Source organism: Phallusia mammillata, chromosome 5 (assembly GCF_965637545.1).
Source record: "Phallusia mammillata chromosome 5, kaPhaMamm4.hap1.1, whole genome shotgun sequence".
Classification (NCBI taxonomy): Eukaryota; Metazoa; Chordata; class Ascidiacea; order Phlebobranchia; family Ascidiidae; genus Phallusia; species Phallusia mammillata.
Window position 1 is genome coordinate 18,257,241 of NC_137256.1, and position 8,567 is coordinate 18,265,807.

The following is an 8,567-nucleotide window of genomic DNA, read 5'->3' on the forward strand; positions in this document are numbered from 1 at the left end:
TTCATCAGGGTAAATAACACAGAATGCGTCCAGTGCAGTGCACAGATAAACAAAGGAAAAACGAATTAAAGCCAAGCACGTCACAACGCAACGAGAACACCGCGCGATAGCAAATGATTGGGCCTATAATCTTTAAGCACGTGCCTAGTAGCACGCTGAAAGCATCACGCCTGTTTTGGCGTTCATTGAGTTGTCCCGTTGGTGAATATTCCATGAATCAAGAAATAGTCTTTTCCTGTAGTCAGGCTCCCGGGCCACAACAAACGCCGCATTGAAATCAATACGGTGGCCACACGGTGGTGATACCGCATGATTGAAAAAAGCCGACTTCTTAGCGTCGCTGAAGACGACCTGTATAGGACGTCGAAACGTCGGAATAAAAATACAATTGCCAGAAGATCTCTATAAATTTGATATTATGCCTGGCAGCAACAGCTTATATAAACCTCTTTCACACCTCTTTTACTCCAAGCACGTTTATTGCCCAATGAAACAAAACGTTAGGGCACAAAAAATCACCAGTAATTTGTTATAATTTGGATATGCAGTGTTAAAGAATGAATATTGCCGGCAAATGCGTGAAATGATAAATAGCAGTAAAAAATACATCGTGACAAGAATGAAAGGACAAAATAAAAATGCTAAACGTGGGTTTAATTTGCGCACAAATTTATTTGTTTCATATAGCAAAATGTGATAAAATCAAAAACACCTGTTTCCAGCAAAGTCGCATAATATATGTTTGTAAAATACATATAAAGGATTCCATCTATGCAAAGCGTATCCACTATTAAACCACTGCAAGGTTGCTGGTATCTACCAGGGAAAGGTCTAAAAATATAAAAAAATAAATCAGTTTACATTTTCGGCTTATACTGGAATTAATTTTTAACCAAATTTAGAATATTCTTCCCCAGTATTCACTTTTTGACGCAATTAATTGTCAAACACACCCATTAACAGACATCTAATAAACCGATACGTTGCTATATTTACCAATCGAGCATTTCCTCCCAATAAACCCATTCAAACATTCGCAGTAAAATCCTCGATTCGGGACATTTGAACATATCCCACCATTAAGACATGGATTAGGTTGACAAAGATCCACTGAAAATCAAGGTAAATTGGAGTACTTATTTAGCCGTAAATTTTAATGTATGTGGTTCTACTTGTGGCGTCTGATTAAATTAAGCGTCTGATTAAATCAGCTCTAAATAAGACTTTTAAGCCCCATGTTGGTTTGGCACGTAAGTTCTGTTTGTCGTATGTAAACAACACGTTGAGAGCAGAATCAGCAGTTTCACACGTTGAGAGCAGAATCAGCAATTTTCTCCAAAAAATAAAATGTAATCTGATTGAAAATTTTCTGTGACTTGGTTTGTACTAACAATGTAATAAAATACGTTTTATAAAAGGTTTATTTACCTGTTTCACATCTAGATCCTATGAACCCAAGGGGACAAGAACACTTCAATCCATCCAAAGTGTTTTGACAAGTTCCATTGTTTTCACAAACATCGTTTTTGAATGCACTTTCACCTGATTCAGTAAAATAAGTAAAACTGTTATTTTATAAAGAAAATTCAGTGTGAAAAACCACTAAATCTGTCGCTATGTTTTATTTGTTTTATCAAAACAAATGCATTTCGCTATAAAAAGCATCATCAGTGTCTAAAAACAAAATAAAAAGCGGGATAAGAGCAAAAAATGCAAAAAACACACACCACCAGAGGAACCGCGGACAGAAAAATTGGATATTTGTGAAAACAAATGGCTAATTTTAACCGGCGCCACAATAAATGTTCAAGCGATGGTCCTTCCGGCAGTTCGTTAACTGCAATCGCTTTGTTGTTGCAATCGTGTTTGTTTTTTCGTTTTGCGCCCTTATCTTTTCCTCGCCTTTTTTCGTGTGTTTTATCAACGCCATACCTGCCGGTCTGCATTTGCAGTCCTGTAAGACAGAGGAAAGGCTTTTTGCGGTTGGTCTGGTGGTGTGTGTTTTTTGCATTTTTTGCTCTTATCCCGCTTTTTATTTTGTTTTTAGACACTGATGATGCTTTTTATAGCGAAATGCATTTGTTTTGATAAAACAAATAAAACATAGCGACAGATTTAGTGGTTTTTCACACTGAATTTTCTTCATCTGATTTTAATGACCCTGAATCGTCGCGGTCGTTTTACTTGAAAGGAGATTTCAATAATAAGAAAAGAATTACTCTGTTATTTTATAGTTTCATTCTTTAGTTTTGGACTCTAATTGTATGGACATTATCTGTCAAAGTGATTTTACCAAAATATGCTTTCCAATGTACGATTGGTGTTGCTCGGCCCAAATTGGAAAATTCATCTGTTCTCATGACCACAGCATCAAATCCATATGGTTTGATTTTTATTCTAACGGCCTCAAACCAATAGAGCGGACTCGAAACCATGGCGGTAACTTTTTTGGCTAGTCCCCGATGGCAACTATCAAAAATCACTTTGATCGATTTTCTGTTTCGGTCAACTAAATTTAGGCCAACAGCGTAACTTCCGTTGAAAATTTCTGCAACACATAACGTCAATGAGATGTTTTTAAATAAACTCCTGGACAATCAACCGTTCTTGGTTTTTACGTGGATGATATTTGGTAAATTACATTTAAGTCCCTAATAATGTACTCAAATTGATCGACTACAACTTTAATATTAGGAGAAGTCATTTTTCACGTCACAATATTGCCTGTTTAGCACCTTTACGAAAAAATATGATTAAAAACTAGGAGAGGCTCATACAAAACATACTTAATGAGCAATCGTTCCACGCGTACCCCTCTTTGCAAGAACACCTGTATCCATTTTTTCTATCCCGGCACAGGCCACCATTCTTGCATGGTTGTCTAGAACAGTTGCGAATTTCTGAAGTTAAGAATCTGTTAACTAAACCAAACTCTCAACGAAATACCTGACGTTTGGTTTTACCTTCTTGGCAGAATGTTCCTTTATACCGTGAAGTACAATTGCAGGTATACCCATTTTTGTTCGATATTATACACTGAGCACCGTTTTGACAAGGGTTGGTGGTAAAATTGCTTGATTCTGTCAATAAAATAATTACTAACATTTTGGAACAGATCTATACAGCCAGACAGTAAATTGAAAAACATGACAAATCGTTGTGGACAGCAAACAATAATACTGTTGTTTTCTCTTTAGTGTATTTAGTCACGGTTTATTGCTAAAAGAACACAGTAAACTGTTTCGTAAAACTGTCTACGATAACCACATACCATTAAAAACAGCAATATAACGGATTACTAACCAAAGTGGGCTGTAAACTGCATCGAAAGTTGATCATAATATCTGCCCCTTGCGTAATATGTCCGACGCACAGCAATTTTAAATCCATTTCTGTACACATTCATAAGTTCTACGTCGTAGTCTCTTGGAAAGTTTCCCAGGTTGGTTAGTTCTGTTGTAACTCTAGTTGGTTGTTGGTTGTAGCATTCGTCGAAAAGAAACAAATGATGTACCCATGAAACATGCGATCGTTCGGCTTCGAAATGACGGACGCCCTGCACATAACCTTAACACAAAAATCGGCGATGTTTTATGTTTTAACCTGAAGTCAAGTATTATGAGCAACTGAGTGACATAATATTGTAAAGAAAATGATATTTCTGCTTCTAAATGCATTTCTAAATGAAAATGACATTTCTGCTTCTAAATGGTTGGTAATATATTCTGCGATGTAGTGAAACAATACATTGTTACAGTTTTCATCATTTGGTGCAGCAATTAGGTACAGAACTTATTTGGTTCAATTTTGATTACTTAAAGATCAAATTAAGTTTTTTAAACGAGCTAATTTACATCACAAAGGTTTTGTAATTGCACTTACAGCATTACAAGAATAGTTTTAAGAATCATGATTTTCACACACAATTTTTCTACTGGAATTTCTCTGCAGGAATCTTTTTGTGGCATATGTCATTGTAGAAATAAAGCAAAAAAGATTTAAACTGAGTCGGTTCGTAAATTTTATCTATGTTACCAACCTTTTTCACAGTTAAGACCCTCAAGTCCTTCTACACACTGGCACCTGTAGTAATTCTCTGTATCCACACACGTTCCCCCATTTTTGCATGGTTGTGTATTGCAATAAGGCAGCTCTGTCATTACAACAAAAATACCTAATATTTGCATTACAGAAAAATATCAGATTGTTTGCAAAAGTGACCAACCAGTCTCACAAGAACTTCCTGTAAAACGTCCATTGCAATTGCAAATATTTCTCTCCAAGGTGTTTGTACATTGACCATTGTATGAACATACATTTGAATTGACAGTTGGAGTATCTACAGGAGATAAAAAGTATTGTGATTATTGTGGTACACCAGAATAACTGAAAAAAAGTGAAGACTTTTTATTTCAGCAGGTAAAGGTACGTTTTTTTAAAAAATAACAATAAAATTAACAGAAAAATGGATTTAAATTCAACGAACGGCAGATCTTTTATTAGCCTGCAGGACGTTGTTTTAGTAAATGGTAATATCATATTTTTGGAAAAAAAATCCTGTAAATCTTTACCAAAATATGCTTTCCAATCAACAACAACTTCAATCAGATCCCACTTGATTGTAGGATTACTGCGTCTGGTAAGGGACGCAATGAAACCACCGGTACGAATTTCCTGTAGTTCAAAATCAACAAAATTCGTTACTTGACCACGTATGGACAAGTCGACCATGGAAGCATTTTTTGGTTTGCATGACTGGTACACCACAGTCAAACTGTTCAAGTTTGAAATCCAGTCGTTGTTATTGGCAACTTTTTCTCCAGTCACATAAACTTGAAGATAAAAAATTATCACATTAATATTGTGTTTGTGTAGATACAAATACTTACGAAAGCTTTAGAATGATTCAAGAAATATTGTTTATTTTCTTCACTAAAAAACCTAAGCCGCTCCCAGAGACGAATCCCAAACAAGTTTTGTGTATAGGTCTGCATATATAAGCAAGACGCGCCGAACCATTCGGCCTAGTTTTTACTGAATTATCTCTGCTGCCATCTAACGAACCAAATTCCAAAAGGTGTAACAAATTTCTTGACCAGTACAGCGACGGTTTAGCTTTTATAATGTTTCGAAACAAGTTGTTAAGTTTCATTACGAATTCTCTATGGGCCGAAACGAAATAGAAAACAAACTATAATCCTTCAAATGCAAAATTGCATTCGGACATATTACAGTATTTTTACTATCATAAAAGTAGATTATGCTTGGTCTAAGTAACAGATATGTTAATGAACTTACTAATGGTGCAGTTTTGTCCTGTCAAACCTTCAGGACACTGACATCGGTAGCTGGTTTCGTTCTCGATGCATTTTCCACGATAACAGGGCGAAGGAAAGCAAAATTGAAGTCCTACAAAAATAAAGCAAACACTGACCCCCATAAATTATTGCAATCAAGTTTAAAAACAAGTGTAAGTTCTTCAAGGGTGAAGCCTGTAATAGTTTAAATAGCAAATCGCGCTGTGACGAGCTTGCGTTTAATTCTTTCTCCTTTGTTTATCGTGCACTGTACTAGTCGCATTCAGTGTTATTTACCCTGATGAAGGCGACCTGCATAGGAGGTCGAAACGTCGGTATAAAAATACAATTGCCGAAAGAGTTCTACAAATTTGATATTATGCCTGGCAGCAACAGCTTAACAGCTTATATACGGTACAGTTAAAATAACTTTTTCAGCGTACCTCGACGGGCATTTTTTTACTTTTAATGTTGTTGTGCAGCGGTTTTAATATTTCCAGACTACTGTAGGACTAAAACGATTTTTCGTTTCGTTTCCAACCACTAAAAGTTTCGAAAAGATGGGCACAGTACTTGTCTACGAAAACCAAAAAGATTATTGTTTCGTACGCCTATCGCATAAGTCTCCGCCAAAACCATCCATACAATAACACTTTCTTCCAGCTGATGGACTGTTCGCACATTTGTGGCTGTTAACACACGGCGGGTTTCGAAAGTTGAAAGTATCTGTGAGAAAATAATATTATTTTTACCAATAATTTTTAAATGCCAAAAGACTAGTCTTCAATAATAAACAAAAATGAAATGTTGCAACTTATTTAAAAATCATTTTTCAAGTATTAATCAGAAATTACCTACCAAATAATGCATCATAATAAAGAAATATTCCATTCTTTTTCCACGCGAATTCGCTACCATAATTTCTCCACACCTTGACCCGAAACCCCCATGGGTATGTTCCTATCACGGATGAGTTAAAAACGGCTGGCAAATACCTAGACCCGCACACCCGAGTCACTACTCGTAACACATTTCCCGAAAAACATCGACGAAATGTGATGTTGCTCACCAAACTGAATGGAGGCTTATACGCATTGATTGCTGGGAGCCTCACTCTTTTATGAAGAGATGGTTCTGTAAAAAAAAAATTAAAGGGCAACTTTGCTACTTTAGAACAGTATATACGGATCTATTCATAAGTTTAATAGTGAAAATAACGGCATGTCGTTTTTTTACGTCTATTTGGGCCGTTATTTTCACCATTAAACTTTGCTACAAACTGGTAAAAAGTAAAGAGCACAACAAAGTTTGTTTGTTTAAGTAAAGTTTTGGTTACAGAAACTAAAATTTGTGTTGTAATGCTAAAGCTAGTGTTTATTGTCTCAAGCAATTAGATACATTGGAGCAAATACTGTACAAAAACACTGACCGACTTCGCAATGAAGCCCCCTGAATCTTTCGCTGCAGAGGCATTTGTATGACCACTGGGTGTCGACACACGTTCCGTTGTTTTTACAGGGATTGGATGCACAGTCAGGAACAACTTCAATATAGAAAATCGAATGACATAAATGTTAAATCCTAATTATAAACATATTTGGACATATACTTGCCAAAACAGCTAATAAATATGACACAAACTCCTTATATAGTAAATCCTATAATATGCTATGCTGCAGGCTTTTTTGAAGAAATAACCACTTACAAACTTCACAAAGTTGTCCGGTGTATCTTCTGGGACAATGGCAAACAAATCCACCTTGTGTATTTCTACACTGTGCATTATTCCAGCACGGACTGTCATCAAAGTACCTAGGATCTTTAAAAACAAATACCAAAATATGTAAAAACTAGTGTACACTTTGTAAGTGTCGACCTACCAAAATATGCTTTCCATCTAACTGTTGTACTGAATACAATATCATTGTTGCTGTTAGACTTGTTTGGCAAATTTACTTCAAATCCCCACAAATATATCTGAGTAGTTTCAGCATCCACAAAATCGGAAAAGTTTTCACTTAACAAAACGTCGACCTTAGTAGCTTTCACTGCTTTGCAACTCTTGTATGCTATAGTGATATTGTTACGTGCAGATGAGTATCTGTAATCATTTTCCCCAGAGACAGTCCCTAAAAGCAAAATTCAAATGTAACAGATTCAGTTTTCAATAAAAGTTAAACAAAAGTGATGTACTCTAAATGTAAATAACTAATGTTTTACTATTTGTTTTACACTAAAAAATTAAAACATTAATATAATTTGTAAAAACCATTCTTAGGTCACACTATGAAAACGTAAGATGATTTTTCAGCCTATCTCTCACTGAGTGTGCAGTTTTCTCCACCGAACCCGTTTAAACACAAACATTTGTAGCCATTTGGCAAATCAACACAAGTTCCATCATGTTGACATGGATTCACGAGGCATAATCCTGCAATTGATAAAAACAATGAAAAACACTAGAGCAACAATTATACCAACCACCAAATGTAGTTCACAGTTGCATTGCAATGTTGCAAAACTTGCACTTTGGACGCAATTACTCTACTTTAATAAACCCTACGTGCTTCCTATTACTGGAAAGTTTGATATTAAAGCTAGTAATCGACTTACGTTTGTCGCACAAATTTCCCCCATAACCAGGCATACATTGGCAACGAGGACCATCGATGCTATTGATGCATCTAGTAGCATTTACACATGGTTTTTCCAACTTATTGATTGAATCTGCAATCGCAAACATATTTTTTATCCAGGATACATGTTGATTGCTATCACTTTAAACCGAGTTTTGAGCCCGGCAACGTAACTTTTTGTGAAGTTTTGCATCAAAAACTTCAAGTGTAAAAGAATTTTTGCTTCAGAATCTATTGCTTTGTACACCAATAACCTACTTACCAAAATACGCAGTCCAATGTAACCTCGCGTAACTTTGATCCCACCCAGCTTTTAAGTCATCAGTTCTATGGACAGCAACTCTAAAACCTCCTTCTAAAATTGCCAACACAGAGGCATTAAACGTGTCAGAATATTGCGATTCTCCTACAACGTGTGCAGAGATTTCCGTTGCTCTTCCACTTAAGCACCGACTGTACGTGACTTCTATGGTTTTATCGTATGGTGGAAAATATCTGTTGGACCCAACTTGATGACGGCCGCTTATCTTTTTTACTGCAAACAACAGCAGGATGCAATGATCAAAAAAATCCTTTTTGATCACATGAGAATTAGGTTGTAACATAAAAATTATATTACAGTACGCTGGACCCA

At 35.9% G+C, this 8,567-nt stretch overlaps 1 long non-coding RNA gene across 1 annotated transcript; it reads right to left on the reverse strand.

Annotated features, from left to right (window-relative positions):
- Window positions 1–774: 774 nt before the first annotated feature.
- On the reverse strand, window positions 775–1,536 carry LOC145227656 (uncharacterized). The gene is made up of 3 exons (XR_013859944.1): window positions 1,429–1,536; window positions 997–1,110; window positions 775–831 (listed from the first exon to the last, which is right to left on the reverse strand). It is a non-coding gene; the product is annotated as an uncharacterized LOC145227656 (long non-coding RNA).
- Window positions 1,537–8,567: the final 7,031 nt, after the last annotated feature.